General features: G+C 42.7%; 1 protein-coding gene across 1 annotated transcript in view; it reads left to right on the top strand.

The window, feature by feature from the left end:
* Positions 1–25,000, top strand: part of LOC308324905 (beta-1,4-galactosyltransferase 2-like) — a 158,061-nt gene that overhangs the window by 19,304 nt on the left and 113,757 nt on the right. The gene's annotated exons all lie outside the window — the stretch shown is intronic.

Below are 25,000 nucleotides of genomic sequence, written 5' to 3'. Positions count from 1 at the left end.
GCTGCTACTGTAGGAACAGGAACGGGAACCTTTGAATAATTCTGATCTGATAGGAAACGCCTGTGCAATACTTATTCCTTTATCGTCTCTGTCGGGTGGAAACCTCATACGGCAGGAGTGGTCAACTTTGACAATGGAGAGGGCCACTATATTTCCACACTCACTCCAGAGGGGCTACGTTGCATATGTCATGGCAAAAACTAGCCAATCTACAAGTTCAAAACGTGTCGCTCTGCGACGCATTTTGAGCTTGTACATGTAGATCGGCTATTTTTGCTATATTTGAATTGAGATCCTGAATATTTTTTTTGCCATTTTTGAATTGGAATCCTGAAAAGTTACAGTATTTAATTTCAAATGCATTTAGTTATAGTTATGTTAACTTCATGAATGAAATACAAATACGTTGGACATAAAAAAGACAATAACATTTTAATAGTATTCGGGTATTAACCTGTGGGCCACATTAAGTGAAGGTGGGGGCCGCATGTGGCCCCCGGGCCGCCAGTTGCGCATCTATGTCGTACGGTATGTCCAAAACTAACTGTTTTCAGGAATCAAATGAAAAAATGGTACAAGTGTACCGCACTTGTATGCTTTTGATATTTTTGTGTGACGCTGTAGTACGATTAAGTATGGCATTCATTTATGAAAAAACACAACTTACTGTATCGGTAAGAGGTTTCTAGAACGATATGTAAGATCTTAGGACTTAGTCTGTTACATACTGTTTGCTTTGCTTCTCACGATGCAAGCAATGTGACATTCATTGTTCATTCAAGTATAACCCTGATTTCTGAGACTTTATACTATTTCTTTAACCACTCTAAACTAATATTTAGTTTACCGTGGTCAGCTCTGTACATAGTCCGCTCTTTTTTCCCTCTGCACCAAACTCGCTGAAAATAGCTGATCTACTTGAATCTCACAACGTCATCATGTTACATCATGTTGCAAGCTTATAGAGCGGCAATTTCTGAGCAGTGCTAGCCGTTCCAACACTTGAGAATATACAATGTAGGCATTTAGCAGAGTTGAGTACGTGTGTGTACTGTGTAGCAGCACCGTACTGTGGTTGCTGGGTCTATTAGTCTATTTCAGTCTCGATTACGTAATCATTATGTCATCATTATTCCTCTACTTCATGCTGTATAACAGACCTTAACACATTTAATGTGTTATAAATCATCATAATAACTCCCGTTCCCTGTCTGTGTTTACACTAACCTTTGAAGAGTCACAGCGTCACAATTGTAACTTTCAATTCATGAAAATCCACCTGAAAGTCCCATGGTTTGTGTTTGAATGGGGGGGGTTCCACCACCGCAGCGATGCCAAACATAACGAGGAAGAGATAGAGGAGGAAGCAGCCGACACGCATCATAGCCAGCGATAGGTCGATTTCCGGTTACGTCATCTTAAAGCGCTGCGTCATCCTCTTCACGATGTCAGAGGGAAACCTCTTATGTCTTAAAAGTGATCAAAAACGACGAATTAAAACTAAAAGTGGGTTTAGCGTGTTTAGCAGGGAAAGACTGGGGAAAAAAAAGATGAGTTTAGTTCCACAGGGAAACTGTGAATGCAATTAACTCATCAAAGGAGGCACCGCTCACTTTATTTTTTGTGTGAATGCTGTTCACCCCCAGATTAGTGATGATTGGGTTCAAATGGTTCATGGGGAAACTTTATTTTAAAGCAGGACACAATAAATAAGCATATGTCAAAACTAAAATGTGCAGGTAAATCGAGCATGGAATGAGAAGGTTCCAGGTTTGATTCACGGCTCCAACTGGCTGCGTGTCAAAATGTCCTTGAGCAAGATGCTGAACTGTGTGTGTGTGTGTGTGTGTGTGTGTGTGTGTGTGTGTGTGTGTGTGTGTGTGTGTGTGTGTGTGTGTGTGTGTGTGTGTGTGTGTGTGTGTGTGTGTGTGTGTGTGTGTGTGTGTGTGTGTGTGTGTGTGTGTGTGTGTGTGTGTGTGCATGTTAAGTACTTTGTAAAGCACTTTGGAGAAAGGCGGTATATAAATGCAGTCCATTTACCAACTTAATACAGAATCAAACAGAAAAGTATTTTCTGACACAGTACAGCTGGTTGAGGCATCATCGTCTGCATGTTTGACATCTCACTTTGAAGTATACTGTAGATGGCTAACTTAGCTAAAATAGGTAAACTAGGAGGCCCTGCGATATATTGTGTTAAACCATTAAATATATTGTTTTGGGTCCGTGACATGAAATGGTTTGAGAACCACTGATATAGATATATAAACCTATAAACCTTTAAGACTTAACTCTTTAGATGTTTCCGCCGTGAGCTGGCACCACTACCAAGACTGGTGCGCGTTTAGCATCCTCCCGCACAACCACTGATATGGAAACGGGTTTTTCAGAGAACTTTTAGGATTTAGAAGACATTCTTTTTTTTTTAGAATCTGCCTTTGGTCCTAAATGGGTTAAAATGTCTGAACTTACAGTATAACATGATTGAGAGAGTGCACTCATTTCTAACATCACCATCCATCAACCCTGGGCTTCCTGCCCCTTTGGACCGACCCGGCTGCAGCACTCTGTCTGCTCCCCTGAGAGGACTATACTGTACCATGCGTATCCAAGCTCCAGCTCCTCAACAACTGACCCAATTTATTTCACAGCACCATGTATATGCTCCAGTAGTCTTCTGTGTAAAGCCTCACGTGCATTGTGCGTCTCGGCTTTCAGCGCTGCTCCTTCACAATGCCCACAACGCTCAAGATGAGGGAGCGCTGACTAATTATAACCATGCCGCATCGATATATCACCCCTGGTGGGATGAAGAATACGCGTGAACCACTTTAACCCACACTGGATGTCGTTGCTGCCGGGTATAAACCCTGCAGTCACATCTTTTATTATTATTAAAACGAATAAAGATAAAGTCACATTCACTGTCACATTGCAACATGTTGTGAGCTCTTTTCCACAACTTGTTGGCGACACTCTTTTATTATGATGTACGCTGCTAATTTATGGAAGGAAAAGAAAACCGAAATTATATAACATGGAGAAACAAGACTGTCCTTTTTTATCTCTTCATCGAAAACAACAAATTTCAAGCTCACAAAAATATCATAAATGGTACATTTACGTATATAGCGCCTTTTATCCAAGGCGCTTTACATAGATTGTGCATTTCATTCACCCAATCATACACCGATGGAGGCGGAAACCATGCAAGGCACCAACCAGCACATCAGGAGCAATCAGGGGTTCAGAGTCTTGCTCAAGGACACTTTGACACTAATTCTGGGGGAGCCCAGGTTTGAACTGGCAACCTTGCGGTTACCATCCAGCCACTCTACCCCTGAACCACCTCATACCTGCTACAGTATATTATGTATGTACCTTTCGTAACGCGGTGCGTTTTGGAGCTTATAGATATGCTGCTATTTATCAGACATTCGACATTAAGTGACGCTATACTGTTCATGGGATTAAAGAGGGGGAGGAGGGGTACCGTTGGTGTCAGAGTGGAGTGGTAAAAGGTGATAGAAAGAAGAGTGGTAAAAGGTGATAGAAGAGTGGTAAAAGGTGATAGAAAGAAGAGTGGTAAAAGGTGATAGAAGAGTGGTAAAAGGTGATAGAAGAGTGGTAAAAGGTGATAGAAGAGTGGTAAAAGGTGATAGAAGAGTGGTAAAAGGTGATGGAAAGAAGAGTGGTAAAAGGTGATAGAAGAGTGGTAAAAGGTGATAGAAGAGTGGTAAAAGGTGATAGAAGAGTGGTAAAAGGTGATAGAAGAATGGTAAAAGGTGATAGAAGAGTGGTAAAAGGTGATAGAAGAGTGGTAAAAGGTGATAGAAGAGTGGTAAAAGGTGATAGAAGAGTGGTAAACGGTGATGGAAAGAAGGCAGAATCCAAAGATGAGGCGTGACGGAGGAAAATAATAAATTGGGATAAGGTAATTGATGGCGGGCTAATGGAAGGAACAGTTTAGTATGCAGCGTAGTGTGGGAAGAAGCCCTCTGCACTGAATAGAGCCATTCAGAGGGTCAGGAGGACGCCAGGACGGACGCACACGCACACAGCGTGCGCACGCACACAGACACACAAACAGAGCGCACACACACCCACACACACCGAGTGGGCTGAGGGAAAAACTTATTTATAATTTATTAATGATCACCCAGCACAGGGTGATTATGTACATCAATATTCTTCTGCAGAGCCATGTTCACAACCACATGTTCTCACAACCATGTCCTTGGTGTACATTGGCCATCATCATGCCTGTTGTACAGTGTGTGACATAGATTCACTATTGGCCCTATTATTATGCACGTCTCATTTCCACGTCTTATGCGGTGATTAGGTCGTAACGCCACCGTCTTACGTGCAATCACTGTTTTGCAACTCGCGCTGAACGCAAACACATTGTTCCTTACGCGGGTGTACACCCAAAATTGGGTGTACACCCAAAGGTTTGGGTGTACACTGCGTTGATAAATAAGGGCCTAAGGCCTTAAGGCAGCAGCTAACTTGATTCAGCCCATTAACTGCCTTGAAACCTGATTAAAAATGATGAGAATTGATTTCTCTGGATGTGAACTGGCAGATTAAAATGGGATATGATCGTCATTCATAATGAATGCATTCATCAGTTGTCATGACTCTCTCTCTCTCTCTCTCTCTCTCTCTCTCTCTCTCTCTCTCTCTCTCTCTCTCTCTCTCTCAGAAACTGAAAACGTCATATTCCCCTGTTCACAAACAGGTGGCCAAATGTACAATATTTAAACAAATGAAGGTTCAATAAATAGTTTGTGGGACATAATACTATTCAAACAAGATGTACAAAGACAGGAGATACAGGATTTGCTTTAATCATAGTCCTTTATTTAATTAACCACATGATGCGGTTGTAGTGGCTATGCTGCATGCCAACTAATTAAACACTAAACAACTCACCTTTAAAGCCGCTGTATACAAAGCATTTAGTGTTGAAGCCTGCGTGACTGTATTAGAACGCTTCACTAGTAGAACCTCATAATTACTTTTGCAGTATGATGTTTAGCCTACTCAACACCATGTTGCTGGGAAGTTCAGTAACATTTTATTGACTTTGGGCAAAGTCACACAATCTGAAATATAATTTTCTTTGAAGCTATTGGTCAGTGTTTATATATATATATATATATGAGAGGTAGACAGACAGATGGACAGTGCAGCAATTCTAAGTAAAGTAGAATATACAGTACAAGCAATAAACGTCAAATAGATTTGGGGGGTTGGCCGAGCTCCTTCTGCACCAAACTTGCTGTTTCGTGCATGCGCGCTGCCATTCACTTCCTTGTTTACCACTCAGAAAGAATGGCTCGTCTCTCCTAATCTAGGGAGCTCTCCATTGTTTTGACCAGATGGGCATACGTCTGTCTTCATTTCTGACTTCAACATGCCTCTCGTTTAGAATATTAACCCATTTTGACCTGAGATCAGATTCTAAACATGTCTTCTACATCCTGACAGTTTTCTGAAAAAGCTATGTTTCTATGTCAGTCGTTCTTCGATTTTTCAAAAATAGCAGACCAATAGCTAAAGCATAACATAATGCTAACACCAAAAGGGGTTCCCGCCCAAAATGAGTTAATGCTTCCAGAGAGACTTTATCGTAATCATCGCGTGGTAAAGCAAGCAACATTATGCATCCCAGGTTTTTGCTTTCAGAGCATTTAGTAAAAAATAGCTCCACTTTCTCACAAGATTAAGAAGACAGACTTTCATTCCTCCAGTGAACGAGCACACACAGTATGGGGTAAACAAACACAAACAGGTGCTTGACGGCAAGGTAATTAATGACTAGAAATGTAATATGTCATCCCGACACTTATTAATTCATACACATTTCAGTAAATATTACATTGTGAATATTTTGAGAAGACATGCATACGAACATGGACAGTTATTGGAGACGTACTCGGTAGAATTGCACTCTCAGAATTCAATTAACACTCAGGGATTTGGCAGTGTGCCTCAACGATGCCAATGTAAGGCTTCTAGGATGCAGCCAGCCACACGCTAACGTCCTCAGTGTGCCTCAACGATGCCAATGTAAGGCTTCTAGGATGCAGCCAGCCACACGCTAACGTCCTCAGTGTGCCTCAACGATGCCAATGTAAGGCTTCTAGGATGCAGCCAGCCACACGCTAACGTCCTCAGTGTGCCTCAACGATGCCAATGTAAGGCTTCTAGGATGCAGCCAGCCACACGCTAACGTCCTCAGTGTGCCTCAACGATGCCAATGTAAGGCTTCTAGGATGCAGCCAGCCACACGCTAACGTCCTCAGTGTGCCTCAACGATGCCAATGTAAGGCTTCTAGGATGCAGCCAGCCACACGCTAACGTCCTCAGTGTGCCTCAACGATGCCAATGTAAGGCTTCTAGGATGCAGCCAGCCACACGCTAACGTCCTCAGTGTGCCTCAACGATGCCAATGTAAGGCTTCTAGGATGCAGCCAGCCACACGCTAACGTCCTCAGTGTGCCTCAACGATGCCAATGTAAGGCTTCTAGGATGCAGCCAGCCACACGCTAACGTCCTCAGTGTGCCTCAACGATGCCAATGTAAGGCTTCTAGGATGCAGCCAGCCACACGCTAACGTCCTCAGTGTGCCTCAACGATGCCAATGTAAGGCTTCTAGGATGCAGCCAGCCACACGCTAACGTCCTCGGGGGTAATTCATCCATTTTGTACACGCTCAGACGTCTCTCCTGGCGATAGACGCACTGCACTGCACTCTTGGCCTGGCACACACAGGCCCCTTTCCCCCCCCTTTTATTTGCAAAAAATAGAAAATATGAAAAAGCTACTACTGTGGAAGGGTTATCATATAATATATGATAACCCTTCCACAGTAGTAGCTTTTTCATATTTTAAAATTTAAATTGTTTATAGGATGAATATAAGTAAGTTAATATTATTAACTTACTTATATTCATCCTATAAACAATTGTAGGTCTGCTATTTTTGAAAAATCGAAGAACGACTGACATGGAAACATAGCTTTTTCAGAAAACTGTCAGGATGTAGAAGACATTTTTAGAATCTGATCTCAGGTCAAAATGGGTATTGTTTAGCCCACTCAATTTGTTCTAATTTTGGAGCTCTGGCTCATGGACTAAGAACCAAAAAGAACTGAACCGGTCCCCATTGAGAACCAACCGGTGGAAAAGGGGTCATAGACTCATAGTGGTGGAAGTGAACTAAGTACCTGCACTCTGGTACTTAAGTACAGGCTTGAAGCACTTTTACTTTAATCCTCTGCTCCACTCCATCTCCGAGTCAAATATTAACATTTTTACTCCCACAACAATTATCTGACAGCTTTTATTTACTTTGCAGCTTTAGATGGTTAATACTAAATCCACTAAGGACTGTAGCCTTATATTATTTTATGCTTTGGCTATTCGAAAACAGCCGATTTTTGGAGTATTGGTACTTTTACTTACCTAATTACCGTACTTCTTCCACTACTGTTCACACAGGTTAGCCTGTGTCATGCTTCAACGCACATGCATGGAAGAATACACACACACACACACACACACACACACACACACACACACACACACACACACACACATACAGGGAGACATACAGCATACATGGTCTCAGACCAAAGAGAGAAATAAGGACATTATACTGTAACCTGACCGCATCTTAGTGTTGCCGAAGTGTGTGTGTGTGTGTGTGTGTGTGTGTGTGTGTGTGTGTGTGTGTGTGTGTGTGTGTGTGTGTGTGTGTGTGTGTGTGTGTGTGTGTGTGTGTGTGTGTGATTTACTTTTCCTTTTTTTCCCCAAAGCTTAAATTAGAACTCCTTCATCCTGCTCCAATTGCTTGTGAGGAGCCCAAGTGCGATGTGGGCGAGATGCACATCTCTACAGGCACGTGCACAGTGCACACACAAGCACGCACACACTATTACTATACAATACTCTATACGCTAGGACATCAACGTTTTAGGGCAGCATTAAACATATCTGTAAATGGCTTAAACATATTTCCGGTGCACAACACCAGTGTGCAACTACAGTATAACTATAAATCAGGTAGCCTATATTTCTGCACTCTTAACTCCTAAACCTAATCTCTAAATGTCTAATGCTGGACATGAGACTAATTCATAAGAGAGAGAGAGAGAGGAGTGTGTGTGTGTGTGTGTGTGTGTGTGTGTGTGTGTGTGTGTGTGTGTGTGTGTGTGTGTGTGTGTGTGTGTGTGTGTGTGTGTGTGTGTGTGTGTGTGTGTGTGTGTGTGTGTGTGTGTGTGTGTGCGTGTGTGCATCACTTTAACAACGGTGCAGACGATCAGAAATCAGCAGAGAGAGTGATCGACGTTTGCGCTACTCTATGCCAAATTGAAGTGGACTTTTCTTTTCTCCCTGGAAATAAAAGCGTCTGGGTTTCCGAGGCTACACGGTATAACTATAACATTGTTAACCGTAAAACAACAATGTTTTTTTGTCCAGGACCAGGAAAATGTCTATATAAATTCTACTATACTTGTTCTGCCCTCAAAAGCATAGTTTACGAGTGCACGCACGCACAGTCGCACACATGTACTGCCACAGCATGTACTGTGCACACACACACGCACCTTCAGAGATGGAGAGATCAATACAATGTACAGCGAACTACAACTAGACTTCCCCCGGAGACAGGCAGGCAGACATCATAAAAGTTGCTATTTCGTAAAAGAAGTCTCTCGAGCTTATGTGAACTTCCACGTTTCTTTCTGCCGGGTTCTATTTCATTTATTTATTTATTTAGTTATTTACCACACCTTCAGCGATGATTACTTGGGGACCTCTTTTCTGGCACTTTGAAATAGACTTATAGTCGTCTTAAATCGCCCCGAGGAAAACCCATTTTCTTCTCTTACGTCTCGACTTGCATCAAGACATATCACGGAAAATACACACCTGGCAGCGTGCTGTACTGTTCTCTGTGCCTCGCTTCACTGTATTACTGTACATTTCCTCGCTGTCGGGGCAGAAATGCTCATACCTCCGTATTTCTTCTTTTTATGGTTACCTGTAAATCAAGACCCTACTTCATCTCACAAGTTTGTCGTGGCAAAGAAGTAGTGGAAAATAGCAGATCTACAAGCTCACAACGGCTCGTGCTGCAAGGCGTTGTGAGCTTGTAGATCGAGTATTTTCATAATTTATAAAATTATTTTTTTTAATGTCAAAAAAGGAGACTGTTAAGCTGTTAAAAGGAACTTTTTGGGATTTACAAGGAAATTCTACTCGACGGCAATGATATTTACATTGACTGCTTGCTATACCGGGGGCAGAGAGTGCAATGGAACGGTGGTGTTTCATAAGGCGGTAGTAGTGCTGAAACTGCTTTATTATCAGCGTCTCTGAGTCCCTCTGTAATTTCTCTTCTTAAGATCCTAGTCTGGGGGTTGGTTACTTATACATATCTGTTAGCTCTGTGAAATATATACCCGTATACCGATATATTATATATATTTTTTTATATGCATGCACTTTATATTGTCGCACAGTGACGCACAATGAATTGGGCCTATAATCAGCGATATAGCAGAAGATACAAATAGAGAGGAGCCCATACTTGGATTGGTCTTTTATTTAAGAGCGCCTGAAACAAAGGCATTACCTCTCAATCAAATACAAAAAATATATAATCCAAAGCCTCTGAGTTGGATACTGTTTCTCCATCTAACATTTCCCCGTAGGCCTATTTCTAGTTTATTGAAATACCGGTACTGTATTTGTCCACTGAAATGATTGGTTACTGTATTTATATGGAGAAATCCCGTAATGTAACATGCATCACAATGGGTGAGAAGGACAGCTTGCCGTTGCAGAGTGGAGTGGGTGGGACACAAAACATTGGTAATTGGTGACCAAAAATGATGTCATGGTTCAGGCTCTGCCTCTAATCTCCATCCTGTCTCTTCTCCCCTGCCGATCCTCACACCGTGGCGCATTCATCTATTGTCAAGTGTTTTACAGGATCATTGTCAACAGTTGTTTGACTGTTGCAGCGGATACGCCGGAACATTGCTTAATCTAAAATTAGCACCTTAATATCCTGTGCAGCAGGAGGTGGCTGTCATTCTAAATCTGTTTCATTCTGTCATGGGGAGTAGAACAGGCCCACAGACAGTGAAGGGCGAGCGTGATATCAGCCTGGCATTTACAATAATATGTTGGTGATGAGAGTGCCGTTCAATTTGACGCTGATGTTTGTAAACCTGATTTTCAGTTTCTGACTGCAGCCTAGTTGGTTGTTGAGTTACAGTAGCCTCCAAAGCTCACATGGTTTGTTTTTGTTCAACTCCATGTAGGAAAAGGGTTATTGAAGCAGTCTTTCTATCTGTGTTGGACTATAGAGATCTGGAGACTATATGGTCATCTATGGAAAAGCTGCTCCTTCTCAAGCCTCAAGCCCTTGGATGCAGTTCATCATTCTGCTTTGTGATTTATTTATACCTTACAGAACTCATCGCTGCATCCTATATGACAGAGTGGGTTGGCCCTCCTTGGCCGACCGGCGAAATAAACATTGGTATCTGTTTATTTTTAAAGCAATTGATGGAACTTTACCGTTGTAATATTAAAGCTCTGCTGGATTGGAAATTGGAATCCTGTAACATATAGGACACGCTCCAGTCACTGTAAACACAGAGTTGGGGAAAACCGCCTTTTGTTTTAGTGCCCCCAACCACGTGGAATGACCTACAGCTTAAATTAAAGATCTGTTCTCCTCCCATAACATCATTCATCATTCATAACATCAGTCAATTTAAATCTTTGATGGCAGACTCACCCCCAAGTGTATGCAACTGTTTTTAAACATGCGTGCTACATCACGCGATGAGGACATGTTGCTGTTCTGTTCAGTTCTTTTGGTTTATTGCTTTAAAATGTTCTCGACGACAAATGAGGGCAAAGGAGGGTGACCTCAATGTCTTTCGAGAATAAATAAAGGTTTGAATGAATTAATGGCCTCAGCTTTATCATCAATAAATTAAATTAAATTATTTTTTGCAGATTTGGTCATGACAGTTACAATGTTATTTCATTTTTTTTAGCTTGTTTTGCTGTTTTTTTTAGATTTCCCAGGTGAGCCTGGAGATCAGTGTTTGAGCTTTGACTTGCATTTAAGAAATTCAGAGCATAATATTTAGTCTCTTGCTTTCATTGCAGTCATTATGCCCGACTGCATCCATGGCTCAGAGTGGGTTTTATGCCTGATGGTTCTCAAGGGAGCCATGTTCTTTAGTACTGATGTAAATTTGGTTTTGAAGCCAAGCCATTTCTTCTGGCTTGGCTTGTGATTCTGTAGTGTTCTCCTGAGCTCATCGGACCGATCCAGTCTCTCCAGTTCGTGGTTAAAAGGCATCACTAGAGCAGGTTTTGAGGTCCCTAGATAACGCCTCTCTTGGAGATTTTGGACTCGCCCGCGGTTAGAATGAGATCAATGATTATGATGAGTAGAATCACACACCCTTGTCGGCTGGGGAATTGGCTGACTGACACTGTGCAGATCAGAAAAACTACTGATTGATTTGAAGATCTTTTCGTAGCATGTCTTGTCTGTGTTCCAATCGCCAATAAGGTTTTTCTCTGCGGAAGTCTGTTGTGGTGACGGTGTTGTTGTTAGCTTGCAACGGTAGCCGGAAAAGATTTCTTGTTTGTTGTCGAGTGTTAATGGGGCCGGCCGGGGTGCGGTTTCACTTCTCCTGACATTTGTAGGAATCGACGGCCGACTCCATGCACGTAGAAGTCGCCGTTGGGTTCGTTTACTGTATATTTTCCTCCTTCTTGATAAGGTGCAGGTTTTTGGAGATTTCATGTACAAATCCGTGATCCACAGAATGAAATGGAAAACGTGGCAGGATTATCCCTGCAGATGTTTTTTGATTTGGATCTCAGCTCAACTCTGGTCCAGTTACCTGTGTACCACAGTGTTTTAAAAGCTCATTTGTTACATGTCACTTGGTGTCAAAACCATACCAGCCTCAATACATTATCATCTCCAGGATTGAAGGATATGTTTTCCCTAATGTTCATCCATTTGTCAACAGCTAATCTATACAGCAGTCTATAGCGTGTTGCAATGCTAACGCCTATTCCATTTCCTTTTATGTATCTGCTATTTTTTAACAGCTATAGTTTAAAATAATGGTTAACGTGGTTAAATGCTAAAGCGCACGGATGCGTTCCCGTCCAAAATTGATTAAAGGCAAATTAAATAGTGGAAATAGCTTATCTACTTTCTTTGACATCTAATGTTTCAGATGCAGGCCATGTCTACAGTATATGCATATAGGTCTGGATGAGCCACCTTTTTAACGGAGAGTGAAACACCTCAAAGCGGGAGGCTGACTCAGGTCTGTGAATCTGCCTCACTACAGCTATCGATTCTCTGCATAAGAATTTAACAATCCTCTATAGCTGGCAAGTATCACAGCAGTATATAGCCTTTCTGCCCGTTGCACTGCACTGTACTGATGTACTGTCGGATTGTACTGCGTCTCTCACTGTCACCCTCTATTTTGTACAGCTCTAACATTCAGCACAGACTTCAGGAAGGTTTTCTAATAAGTTTTCTGGCACCCACGTTTTTTTTCTGTGCGGAGTGCCCAAGCACCAACAAGAAAAGAAGCATTTACGGTAAACAGTCCTCTTTCACCACAATCAAGGTAGACCCACATGAACGCTGTGTGTGCGCGCAAACACACGCACACATGATGTGTGCGTGTGATGTGCTGTGTGTTGCCAGAGCTTGTTAATTTCATCTTCAGCTGACCAGCCACAAGGTAATTATATTTAAAGGGCCTAGTGAAAGGCGTCCACAGCTTGCTTGGACATCACATAAATCACAGTGACTTCTCCTGGTTGCACTGCAGTGACATGGCCTGGGCGTTTTTTTTTAAACTATTGCTTTTGTTGTCCTTGGCTCTGTGTTCTGTTTGCTGTACAGCAGGCAGTACATCATGTTGCTGTCTGCAGAGTTTCAGACACATCTGGGATCTGCACTAGAGCCTGACCAATACATCGGTCTGGCAGATATATCTGACATTATTTGACATTTTTTTACAACATCGGTTTCGGCAGTTATGTGTCCTTATATGTCCTGTTTTTTAACCACTTTCTTTGTTTCTCATAAGGACACAAAGGTGTTCCTATGAGAGATCCACCCTGTTAAGGTCCCTGCAGACAGAGCGCGTTTTTCCGATTTTTAGCTGCGTTTCTCCATCGGTTTTCCGGAAAACGCGTCTAGTGTGCAACCAGTGCCAACCACCTTTACTGGGAGGTCTGGGTTCGATCCCCGGCTGGGTCATACCAAAGACTCTAAAGAATGGGACCCAGTGCCGGATCCCTGCTTGGCACTCAGCATCAAGGGTTGGATTGGGGGTACTGTAATTCCCTGCCATGTCCAAGTGGTGTACTTCAAGCTGCCTCACATACTACAGAAACAAGAGATCGGCTCATGCCCTACAGTAAGGCTTACTGTACATACATACACATGAACACACACAACGCATCAACAGACCTGATTGTCAAAGTCAGCTGTGGTGAAATGTAACTTCTCTAAATCCTAAATCTTTGCCTCAGTGTACATGTCCTGCCAACTTGTTCTGACAGCTGTCATTGGCCATTGCAAAAAATGCATCAAAATGAAGGGGAAATGGTTTCGGGGGAAACAACTGAGGATACTTGTCTTATATAATGCATATACTGCATGGAGTATAGCCACAGTGTTGTTTTGTGGTGTGGACAGCACATAAGCTGAGGTGGTGATTTGTCACCTCCTACGCCTCTCATTCTTGTGCCTTAACCCATTCTGACCTGAGATCAGATTCATACGAGGTTTCCACTGGACACACACTGGTCTGATTAACCCATTCTGACCTGAGATCAGATTCTAAAAATGTCAGTCGTTCTTCGAATTTTTCAAAAATAGCAGACCTACAAGCTCGTATCGCGCCACTCGGTGGCGCGATATGAGCTTGTAGATCTGCTATTTTTCAATAGGTAAAGCATAACATGATGCTAACACCAAAATGGGTGCCCGGTCAGAATGGGTTAAGAATAAGCTAAATATACATTATTATGTTGGCAGAATCTGACAAACAAGATAAATCAATGTCGCATTCTCTTTTAGGCTTTCGATACCAATTTCTTCTTCTTTCATATAAACAAAACAAACTAAATTCTTACCAATCTGTATAGCTGGCGGTAGCATTTTCAGAGTATTTATTTTTGGTAAAGCTGCTAAATGAACCGATACTAACAGTAGAATGCGTTGTACTGCAGCCGTGTTATTTAGTTCCAGGTGTTCTTTTCTAAAGTCTGAGAGAGAACTCCTTGGAAGTGTGGTGAACAAGGACTGTTATGAGGATAAGATGAGGTTCGGGGTTCCAAGTATTGTCATCTATCATCAGTCTTGTCAAGAGGGTTGGAAAACAATTCACTTTTTATGTATGAAAAGACGTGGAGCAGTACTTCACAAGGTTATTTGTGTAATTAGATTTATCAGGAGGATTATTGTACACAGTGTCCACACCGTACATCCATTTGGTACATTCATACACTCTGAGTTAAATGAACACACACTTGGTACACACTTTATGTTCACATGATAACCTTCCAGCTGGCAAGAAGGAGAGGAGAGGAGAGGAGAGGGCATCTCTAGAGGATGCGAACTGAGCATGGGAATAAGATGAAGGGAGTAGATGAAGTGAATGCACGTGCTTTGGTGTTTTCATATTCTTCATCTTATCGATCGCGACAGGCTGTCTTGGTGAGCTTTATGAGCTCTTAGAAAATAGACCTAAAGGTTTCTGGTCTAGAGGAGCGGGTCGCAGCAGAGATTTGCGCACGCCCTGATTGGATCTCACCGATCTGTCCGTCAGCCACGGCCCCTCCCCCCCCCCTAGTGCAGCGCTACGTCACATCATTTTGAGCGACGCCCACCCATAAGGGTTGACTCCTCCCACTTCTAGCCCAGAGCGGCCAATGCGTTCCTCCAGGCTTTCATTTTTTTTTAGCGCCGCCGAAAATGAAAGCCTGGATAATATGGAGGCTAGGAGGAGGACAGGGCAGATGAGCATGGAGCAAAAGGAGAACCAGAAGAAGACTCATTGGGGGAGAAAAGGTGGAGAAACAGAGATCTGAGGACAAGGACGCTTCGGAGCCATGCCCTCGTCGTGTTGGGATCTGTCCATCCACAAGGCTCCACACCTTCTGGTTTGGAATCGATCCTTTGTTCCCTCATTAGAGAGAGATACACAGGATGAGCCTCCCAGTTGGAACAACACTCAGCCATCTGTGTGTGTGTGTGTGTGTGTGTGTGTGTGTGTGTGTGTGTGTGTGTGTGTGTGTGTGTGTGTGTGTGTGTGTGTGTGTGTGTGTGTGTGTGTGTGTGTGCGCGCACTATAATTCTTCTGCTCATTGTCGGCATTCTATTAGTCAGTCTGTCTGTCTGTCCTGTCACAGTCTACACAGAATTGTCTACCAGCCACGTGATCCTTTAGTCAAAACAGACTAGGTACCAAAATGCTATCTGAAACTACAAAAAAAATCAAGAGAATACAGAAAACAACCAATCGATAATGTAGAAGTATTATTCCGTATAGCTTTCATCTCCTTGTGTTGCTGTAACCTTAGCCTCTCCCTAGCCCATTCTGACTGGGAACCCGTTTTGGTGTTAGCATCGTGTTATGCTTTAGCTATTGAAAAATAGCAGATCTACAAGCTCATAGCGCGCCACCGAGTGGCGCGCTACGAGCTTGTAGGTCTGCTATTTTTGAAAAATCGAAGAGCGACTGACATTTTTTAGAATCTGATCTCAGGTCAGAATGGGTTAATCAGACCAGTGTGTGTCCAGTGGAAACCTCGTATGAATCTGATCTCAGGTCAGAATGGGCTAGTATTGGAAAAAAGGACTCGAGGGAGAGTTGGGCTGAGTTCTCACATGCAGGCTGCATGGGGGTGAGACTATAATCCGCCTCCCTGACTCAACTGGTCTCACTCACAGACGTCCACTGATGCGCTTATGTTACTGGACGACTGGATCTCATGTGTACGCTATATCGAGGGCAAATATCGGTCGGTTCGGCATGTTCTCTGGACAGCTGACAATCTGACCAACCCGACGCAGTGCACTGCACTGCATACTCAGTGGTGGAAAAAGTACTCAATTGTTTAACCTATAATTATGTAAAAAGTATCAATACTGCAATTTAGAAACTGCTCCGTTACAAGTGAAAGCCCCGGGGAATTCAAAATGTACTTGAGTGAAAGAATAAAAGTATAGGCTGTTGGATTCAAAATGTAGTTAAAGTACTCATATGAATATGTCCCATTTCAAGTTTTCAAATGTGTCACATCGCAACGCATTGTTGTGAGCTTGTAGTTCGGCTATTTTCACATGGCCAAAATGTATATAGGGCTGAAGTGGCTAATGTTTTGTAATAATAATCAAAGTAACTAGTAAAGTTACAATATTTGCCTTTGACTCTGAGATGGAGTACAAGTAAAATTATTGGAAATACTCAAGTAAAGCACAAATTCCTCAAAAATGTACTTAAGTGAATGTACTTAGGTTCTTTAAACCGCTGTGCATACTCCCTCGGGTATGGGCATATCAGTCTGGTTGGCGGTGTGAGCCTCTTGCTCTGGCATATTGCTAAAGATCCAGACTCCAGAGAGCACCTATATCTGAACTAATTGGAAGACACACAATCACAAAAGTCACTCGCCCAATATTCACGATAAGTGGAAACAAAATGTGGAACCAGCTGCTGGGCACACCGCACAGAGCATGCATACTAATGCTTAAGAGATGCATTTGTTATCGTCTCTGTCCCGTGGAAACCTCACATGTCCAAAACTGTTCATTTTAAGCATGCAAATAAAATAAATGGCAAAAGTAGCAGATCTACAAGCTCAAAACACGCCGCTTCGTGCCTCATTTCGAGCTTGTGTGACGCTGTACTGTAGTGTATGGTCACATAGAGGGCGTTACTTTACGAAGAAAACAGGCAACAACAGCGATACCTGTCCCTGTATCACCTTTTATTGACCGAGTACCTATTGCAGCAGTGCACTGTTTCTTAGTGCTGAAGAGGACTCGTTTGTTATCATCATTTATTTACACTAGTCAGTGATAGACAGCGAAGGCCATGATCTGGCCTGCTCTGAAAGACTAGCTTTAGAACGATCCTGACTCCTGTCCAGAGAGGCACTTGAAGGAAACCACACAATTTCACACAGAATTAACTCTGGGAGATGTACTGTATAGGGAGAGAGAGGCTGTTTGCATGCAAAGCGTGCGCGAGAGACTGAGAAAGTTTGAGACATGGAGAGGGAAACAGAAAAGCCTGTATATTTTTTTGTTCTCTTTAACTGTTAAAGAGAACAAAAAAAACTTTCTCAGTCTCTTGTTAAAGTTTAACAAGAGACTGAGAAAGTTTGAGGAGAGGGAAACAGAAAAGCCTGTATATATTTTTTGTTCTCTTTAACAAGACACTGAGAAAGTTTGAGACATGGAGAGGGAAACAGAAAAGCCTGTATACTTTTTTGTTCTCTTTAACAAGACCAAAGGGCCGTCCACACCAGCCATAATAACAACTAAAAACATGTTAGTGTAGTGCGGACTCCCTAACACAGCTATAACGACCACGACAGTGGCGATCAATGTCGTTGTGATCGCCTTTCAGAGGGATTTGGTGAACGATATAGAAGCCCTGTCAATCAGCCAATCAGGCTGTTCACTGCAGAATGTTATACAGATGTGTAGATGGCGATGCTCATTATTGTTATAGCTGTTTCATTGTTGACAGCCCTTAACCATAGCATCCCTATTCTGGGGTGAACATTCAATAAAGAATTGCCAATTTACAAGCTTACAATGGGCCCTGTTTGCCATGCATTGTGAGCTTGTGAATCAGCTATTTTTTATTTTTTTTTACATTTTTTTCCTATCGATTACTAACCCCATAGAGACTTTAAAGGACCTATAACATAAAATTCAACTTTTTCAATTTCTTTTCTGTTTTTGGGGCTCCCATGTGTGTTTTCTATCCCCACAAATAACCAATTTTGAACAATCAGGCCTGTCATATGGGTGTTTTAATGGAAATTGCTCTCAGAAACAGCTCGACTGATTTTGGCCTCATCGTGATGTCATCAATGTCACCCTACTTTGTATAATTCCTCCTTTTCTTCAGTCTTCAGTTGCAAATTTGCATTTCCACTTTGTTTACAATGTCCACCATTGTTGATTTTCCAAGCTGGCATGGAATGGAAACAAGCCTGGTTTTATCTAGCATCAGTATTATAATGACTCAAATATTAAATAATCTACATATCAGCACCCCCACCACCTCAGGACATTGTGGTACTGCAGCTAAAACTGCTTTCAAAGTCCAGAAAGAAATGACAAGGCCTGGTTATATCAGAGTGGTGATTGAGGCTCAAACCATTAGAAATAACTTTGAGGGACATAGACAATATGATTATTAAATATTAAAAGCAGTTTTAAAATGCATGTTATTTGCGCTTTAATTCATATTTTCTGCATTCCTAAGCCATTTATTTGATGACCACAAGTGGTTCCCTTTGGAGACACACAAAGAGTCTCCTTTGATTGTTTGAAAGACTATTACTATGAAAAACTATTTAGCAAATTCTAAGTTGATATTTACCCCTTGTCTTTTTGTTGTTTTTTTAGAGGTGACTACAAACTCATGAATTAGTTCCATGCCGTAATAGAACCAGCCCGCTTTCATAACATAGCAGAGTTTAGTGTGTAAAACATATGGTTGTTTCGCTGTTGTTAATTTAGAGGAAATTGAATTTCTACCTCACGATCGGCATCACAATGTCAACCCAAGAACCTCCTATCTCCAGTTGTATCGTTTTACTGCAGGTGCGATCTGGCATTTTCCCTCATGTCTGGAGAAAATTAAAGTTGTATGGCCTTACAAGTAAGCCCAGGATTTGGAAATGTTTAGAAAAATGTCAAAACAACTCAAACGTGCTCCAATGGGAGAAAATGTTCATGTTTCTTTCTTCTGGGTTCCTGAACTGAAAAGTAGATCTTCCTGAGGAATTGAAATGCAGACGTTCTGTTCCAGCGGTGGTATTTGGCCGGCTGGCATTTAAATATGGTTTTCATAACACCTGCATCAGCAAATGTCGGGCAATACATCATGTACACATTTCCCATTATCCCCAAAAGGTGGCCTGTTTCATATTGCTTTCACACCTTAAACCTCAAACATCCATTCTGACCAGTCTTCTCCAAGCGTACAATGGATGGAATGTAGCAGGAATAGAGGAAAAATATGTATTCTCTATTTATTGTACACGATTTCTGTAGTTTCCTTGATGCATGTAATTAGGAGCCTTTTGAAGCTGGACTCAATGAGTTGCCTGTGAATGCACATGCTTTGGTGTTTTCATATTCTTCATCTTATCGACCGCGACAGGCTGTCTTGGCGAGCTTTATGAGCTCTTAGAAAATAGAACCTCTCTTGTGGCTTGTAATTTATTCATGACTTTGCCCATGATCTAAATCTAACATGCTTTGCTAATTTCAACTGGATGATATCGAATCGCTGAGTGAAATAGAGAAAGGAAGGAAGAAAGAAAGAGAGAATATGAGTGAAATCACAGATTCATTAATACTTTTTTTCATGAATCAGTCGACTTGGTTTACTGAATTTTCAGTAATTCTCCTAATCTAATTAACTGATAAATTGATTCATTGTTTGATTAATTCATGCATTCACTCGGTACGTGTAGGCATTGTATACTATAGGCAAGCATTTCATACACAAGCTGTATACATGGTCATCAGACCGAGGAAATGCAATAACAAAGACGAACAACAACATGAATAATTAATCAAAGTCATGATAGGGGGAAAACAAGAGAAAAAAAAGAAATAAAATCTCTGAAAAAACAAAGCCATATGTTCCTAACAACAATGGAGTGCAGAGGCCCGAAGGCTTTGTTCTCCGTTATGAAGAAGCTATACAGTACTGCTTTACCTTCCAGCCTGAACCACGCTCTCCTCCTCTCTTGTCTTTCCCTCTCCTGGGCTTAAGTGCTGTTTCCCAAACGCTAGTTCGGGACCCATTTGTGCGTCGCAGACAGATTCGTGTGGGCTGCAAGTAAGAAAAAAAGATTTCTTTAAAATTAATATTATAAGAAGTGAAAGTAGCCATGAGCCATGCAGAAACAAGCTCATGGCTTATTTCCAATAAGCTCACAATAATAATAGGTCGACTATTTCCAATAGTTTGGGGAGTTTCAACCCGACACTCTCTCTCTCTCTCTCTCTCTCTCTCTCTCTCTCTCTCTCTCTCTCTCTCTCTCTCTCTCTCCCTCTCAGCCTGGTTCTTTGTGGCTGCAGATGAAAGGGCATGTTGAAGGGGAGACAGAGGAGAGGAGAGGACAGCTGCTGATGGAGCAAACAAAAGCAGCTTTCTATCAGCTCTACCTCCCCTCTCTTCAATTCCACGTCCTCCTCCTCCTCCTCCTCCTCCTCCGATCTCTCTTCAATCTCGGTCTCAATTCGATCTCTTTTCAATGTATCCACCCGTCAGTTTTATTCCAGTGGTTCTCACCCTTTTCTGGACCGGGGCCCACCACTTAACAGATGACCGTTAACCCATTCTGAACGGGAACCCATTTTGGTGTTATAGCATCATGCTATGCTTTAGCTATTGGAAAATAGCAGATCTACAAGCTCATAGCGCGCCACCGAGTGGCGCGCTACGAGCTTGTAGGTCTGCTATTTTTGAAAAATCAAAGAACGACTGACATTTTTAGAATCTGATCTCAGGTCAGAATGGGTTAATCAGACCAGTGTGTGTCCAGTGGAAACCTCGTATGAATCTGATCTCAGGTCAGAATGGGTTGAGTGGTTCAGATGAGTGGGGCTCATCAGGCACATGTTACGATCAATCAATCGATTCGTGTTTCCGGCTTGGATCAGTGGAACTAACGTACTGTAGTGTACTTTTGTATCGGCACTTCAAATTACTTACAGTACTTACTCCTCTTCGTCCCCTATGGGACATAAGGCTTCAATGAGCGCTCTCCATTGTATCCGATCCCTGGCAGCATGTTGCCCCTCTCCCCAGGACAGGTTCATCTGTTCCAGCTCCCGCGTCACAGTTCTGCGCCAGGTGGTCTTGGGCCTCCCAGGTTTTCTTTTTGCCTGGTGGTGTCCATCTTAAGGCCACCTTTGTAATGCACTCCTGCTCCATCCTCAGTACAGTGCATGTCCTAGCCTATAGTCTGTGTTCATTGTTCATTGTTTGACATTGTATTCGGCCAAAAGACCTGGCATATAGTACTGTACGTCTGAGGCATCTGTTGTGGAACACTTCCATTCTCCCGTGTCTGTTTTGACCACCCTCCAGCTCTCAGAACCGTACAGCAGAACAGTCTTGACATTGCTGTTGTAATATGAGCATCTTCGTTTTAAGGCTATATTGTTTTGATCTCCAGATGGAATGGAGTTGGGAGAAGGCACCCTGAGCCTTTCCCCAGCCTTGCTTACAGCACCCTTATTGTGGGGAAGACTTTAGCAGAAAACAGCAGATCCACAAGCTTGACAATGAGCTATTTTCAACAAAGGCTTTCCACACAATTCCACAAAAACTACTAGTATAGAATCCCTGAGGGACTCATTCACGTCTTCGTGTTTCGCCAATCATTTGGGTGGTCCCATTTTGCAGTATCCCCATGACCCACATAACGGGTTGAGAAGCAGTCCTCTACAAAGCTCTGTGCAGAGATGGGGATCTGTCGCTGTGTCTGCGGGGGTGTTGGGTTGCGGCGGGGGTGTTGGGTTGCCAGGGGTTTCAGCCCCGGCCTGGCAGAGAGAAGGCTAAACCACATTTAAATCATTCATCTGAACCATTGCCAAGGTCACAATGCAGCGCTGCCTGCCTCTTGTGACTGACTGACTGACTCTCTGTCTCCGTCTCTCTCTCTCTCTCTCTCTCTCTGTGTGTCTCTGTGGCTCTGACAGAGAGAGTTTGTCTGTGTGGGAATTTCTAACCTCTCTCTCTCTCTCTCTCTCTCTCTCCCCACTTTCTCTCTTTCATTCTACCATCCTCTGTCTCTCTGACAGCCATTCATCACTGGTATGGGATGTGTGTGTCAACTTTTATTAGATAATTGTCTTCCTATAAGCTATGATATGAAAAGGGGTGATTTACTATGGGGAGGACTATAGGGTATTTTTGTGTGTGCGTGCGTGTGTGTGCGTGCGTGCGCGTGTGTAATTGGATTGCTCAGGGTCGTGTGTTTTGTCAGAGATGAGAGCAATCATATCTGTCAGGTCTCATTCTTCCAGATAGGTCTCGACATCAGATAACAGACCGCTACATGCTGTACTGTGTACTCCCAACGCCACAGGAATCTGGCCCAGAAATGCACAAACGCACGCACGTGCGTACGCACGTGTGCTTGTGTGTGGATGTGCGTTCATGCTCCGTATGTCGGTTTGTATATAGGGGGGAGTATAAGCAAGATGAGTAAACAGAATGTGAAATAAAAATCACACCCGTGTGAACTGAGTGGTGCAACTCCCCTCTCCCCCCTCCCCTCCTCCTCCTCCTCCTCTCTCTCTCTCTCTCTCTCTCATTAGCAGGCAACAGAGCAGCACTATCTCTCTCTCTGTTTCTGGCACAGCGCCCCCTACTGGTACTAATAGTCATTATACCGGTGCTCAGATACACATACACGTAGGCGGGTGAACACGGACATTGCTGGTTCAGGTTGTAGGAGTGGTTGCACCACTCAAAAATCACACCCGTGTAAACTGAGTGGTGCAAAGGATTCTGGGAAATTGAGGCCCAATGCATTCCAATGGCGGGGGTGGCGCGCAGCGGGGCGCGTTCCTCCTCCGCTCTGTTGTTGTGATCGCCACTTTGGATTATTTCTCAACGCTACGACAAAAGGATCACACCGTTTTAGAGTGGATTTTCATGAAAAGGAATGACGATGTCGGCAATGTGGTTCTTCAAAGGTTAGTGGAATCTTTAGGCAGTCAACCGGTGCATTGCGATCAATTAATTTGGCAGTCAAACTGTTAAAGGAACCTGACAGGGAATACGAAGCTATATATTAGGCTGATTGATTACAATCCGCTGACCGACAGCCGATTGCAGCTGGGGCGTGCAAGACTTCTGTGTTCCTGCATGAACTATAACGCTATGCCTCATTTATGTCAAAAAAAGGAATTGCAGCATGCTGCCTGTTTATACTGGCAGGAATTGTCTGCCTCAAAACGTCTTGGTTTCATTCTTGGGGGTTTGTATTTCAAACACTATATAGACTATAGAGGTGGCAATTGCAAATCGAGTGGCAAAGTGAGTTTAACGTTGTTTAATACAATCAGATAAGACTTTTCTGTTTGGACGTATGTATGGCCTGTCAAGGACAGAAAGTATAGTAGTTTTGCCACTCAGTAGGCGTTCCTGCATAACTTCCAGGTATGATGATGATGTCACGCGCATATACCCTCTAGTATAGCCCAATTTTACCAGTGGTTACTGTATACAGTAGGCCTACCTGTAAAAGGCCATATAAAAAGCCATTTTCCTCATGCCAAAAAGTAATTGCAGCCCCTATACCTGGTAGCTGAAAGCTTATTTCTGTCTCAAATTGACTTGATTTAAATATTGAGCGTATAGTATGGATTATATGATTGTGGTTCCAGTGATAAAAATCGTATCAAATAGGGCTCTGTGCCAGATGCAAATTTGGAATTTTATTGTTTGAAATTAAAAGGCTTTAGAATTAGGTTTGGGATTTCGGAAACCGGGTCCGTTTCAGACCCGATTCAGCGACACAGCGGATCCGGAGCCGGTTACATCGTTTTTATTTATTAACGGTTCCCCAAACGGTTCTCATCAGTCGTCTCCGCTGTGTCTGTGCATGCATGCAAGCAGAGCCATGTTACTGGGGTCACCCCACCTAGAGTGAGTGGGGTCGGGGAGGATACCACTGTTCTGTGCATTCAGCCACCAGTCACCGGAGCGAACAGGACAGTATGTCGAAGAGATCTCCAAAGTGTGGTTAACGGAGGGAAATGACTGAGGCTGAGCACGCAAAGTGCAATAAATGCGATGCCATATAGTTTCCTGCAAAATCAATATGCCTACATGGAGTCCACGACTCACGAGATTAATCTAGGCGTGTTTGAGAGCCTGCGGAAAGCCGTGCCCGGCTCCCCGCAGTTCCACCACTTCCTCGTCCTCAGGGGACGAGGATGATGCAAGACTGGGTCACTTTCCTCAGGCTATAGTAACGTTAGAAAATAAAAACTAGGCCTACTAACTTCTACAGAGCTTTTTATTAGGCGTATTGTACAACTGTTGTTAATGGTGTTAATTTAGAACGCCAATGACTCGACTTCTTTCTGTCTGATATTTTTATGAATCACGATAACTATAGAGCAATGAATTAAATAAAATTTGTCTGCACTTATTTTTACAACTTATAAGCAACTCAAACTGCTTTTGAATTGGCTCTAAATTAATCGCGCGGCTGTTAAGAGCCCAGCCTTTAGGTGCATATATACCTCCATAGATTGATTACTTTATAAACAGTTTGCAGAAAAAAGCACAGGAACACGTAGCCTACAGTTCAATACAAGGTCTGCTAAGAGGATTTTATAACCCAAGAAAGCAATATGGCTTGTTTCCATTAGGATAACTGGGGTCCTTCATATTAAATTCATCTGAACATAAAGACACAACATTTGTCACCACAACAATATCATTTTTGCAATGTGTACTTAATATAGGCTACAGTACAAATTGCAACAATGGTATTGCTGTGGTGGCTAGCTGATGGTGGTGGTGAAGTTTAAATAATAGTGCCACTTCAAAATTTTAAAGTGCAATTACAATAATTTAATTTGTGTTTATTATGTAGGCCTACTTGCAGGTTAGGTTAGT

The sequence above is a fragment of the Protomyctophum bolini genome (genome assembly GCF_963924005.1).
Source record: "Protomyctophum bolini genome assembly, chromosome: 12".
Lineage (NCBI taxonomy): Eukaryota > Metazoa > Chordata > Actinopteri > Myctophiformes > Myctophidae > Protomyctophum > Protomyctophum bolini.
The sequence above is the reverse complement of the archived record's forward strand: the minus strand, read 5'-3'. Positions and strand labels throughout refer to the sequence as shown.